At 34.3% G+C, this 1,941-nt stretch overlaps 1 protein-coding gene across 1 annotated transcript in view; it reads right to left on the reverse strand.

Moving 5' to 3' along the window:
• Ankrd17 (ankyrin repeat domain 17) overlaps positions 1-1,941 on the reverse strand; it is a 144,779-nt gene that overhangs the window by 44,002 nt on the left and 98,836 nt on the right. The gene's annotated exons all lie outside the window — the stretch shown is intronic.

The raw sequence follows: 1,941 nt of genomic DNA on the forward strand, positions 1-1,941 counted from the left end.
AAAAAAAAAAAAAAAAAAAGAAAGAAAGAAAGAAAGACAAAGAAATGCAAGCTCACAGAAGATTCAAACCCCAAAAAGTATGGTAGACCATTCAGAAATGAGTATTTTTGTTATTTCTACAGTTACAAAAAAATTACACAAGATTCATTTTATATACACACATGAATCATTAAAAATTTAAAACTTTCAACCAATACTCTTTTTGGACATGGGTTATTACTATGCAAACCAGGCTGATAATGGACTAAGATCTGACTGCCTCTCAGGTCTGAGCACTGGGATTAATGGCAATCTTTAAGATGGTTTTTGAGGTTGTTAAGCAAACAGAAGAAATGAAAATTGTTTTCCATATATTGGCGACCAAAATAACCTTAATACATTATTCTGTGCCTGTGGGCACAGCACTAAATCTTAACTACTAATAGTCGTCTTGGATATATAATTCTATAAGATGTCGTCAGAATTATTCCAAGAGCAGTTAGAAATAACTCCATCAACAATGAAGGAGTTAAGGCTGACACTACTGCTGGGACTCAAGTGCACTTTTCTCTGAGAGCCCAATGTTGAGTATTAAGAGCTTTTTGGCCATTCAGAGACTTATCTATTAAAGCCCATTTATTTAGATAAAGATATAGATTACTTTCATTAAAGCCAGCAAGAGTAAGTAGCTTTCATTTTATTTTTCTGTATGTTTGTATATATGCAGCCACATATGGAAGGTGGCAGAGAGCAGAAGACAACTTTCATTAGTTGGTTCTCAGTTTCCATCGCACTGAGGCAGAGTCTCTTGTGCACTTGGACACTATGAGCTATTTCCCTGTTATGTTTTGTTTTTTTCTTTTTCTTATAACATTTGTTAATCAGCATGTGTATGGGAAATCATAAATCAATTGTCAGGCTGCAGCAAGTCGCTTTGTATGCTGGGCCTAGCTGTTGGCCTATTCTGCATTACTTTAATGGCAGTGTTTTATTGTATAGCCATGACCTAGGACTATGACTATATAGGCCAAGCTTACATCAATTCTTCTACTTTGCCTCCCAAGTCCAGGGGGTTACAAACATAAGCCAGTAACAGGCATGAAGTACATCTGTTTTAAATATTTTGAGTGTTCTACAGTACCTATCACATAATAAAGTGAAGACAAATAAATGTGTGCAAATTAATTTTAAATCTCATTATGTAAAGGCAATGTTCTTGTAATTTTATATTGATTTTTCCAGATCATACTAATTATTTCAAAATATCTGTTCTAATGATACCAAATAAGAGCAATGTGCTTATTTGCAGAGTTTTCCATCAGAAAGAAAAATTGTTAACTTATATCTTGGTTATGTTTTGAAGGATATTAAGGATGAAACCCAATGCCTTAAACATGCTAATCAATCATGTTTACTAATAAGTTTACCTCCAGCCCACTTGTTTTTTTTTGAGGGGGGGTTATAAATAAACCCATAAAAGTATGCCTTATGGGCTGGAGAGATGGCTCAGAGGTTAAGAGCACCGACTGCTCTTCCAGAGGTCCTGAGTTCAATTCCTAGCAACGACATGGTGGCTCACAACTATCTGTTGTGAAGAGGATCTGACAACCTCTTCTGGGGTGTCTGAAGATAGCTGTATAATAAATAAATCTTAAAAAATGTCTTGTTTTTTTTTTTTCTATTTTTTTTTCTAATAAAATGTCTTGTTTTTAAAATCAAGAAAATTAATTTACATTTCTTTAGTTCAAAACTAAAATATCTGTTAATTTGTGATAGTAGTATTTAAAGCTAACTCATGATTAGGATTTATAGAAGACAACTGCAAAATTTTCTGCCATTGAACTTCTATCTGGAATTGATATTTCAAGTTAAATCATGATTAGGTATTTTAAAAGTATTTAAGGGCAAGCCGGGCCTGGTGGCGCAGGCCTTTAATCCCAGCACTCGGGAGGCAGAGGCAGG

Source organism: Mus pahari, chromosome 13 (genome assembly GCF_900095145.1).
Source record: "Mus pahari chromosome 13, PAHARI_EIJ_v1.1, whole genome shotgun sequence".
Taxonomy (NCBI): domain Eukaryota; kingdom Metazoa; phylum Chordata; class Mammalia; order Rodentia; family Muridae; genus Mus; species Mus pahari.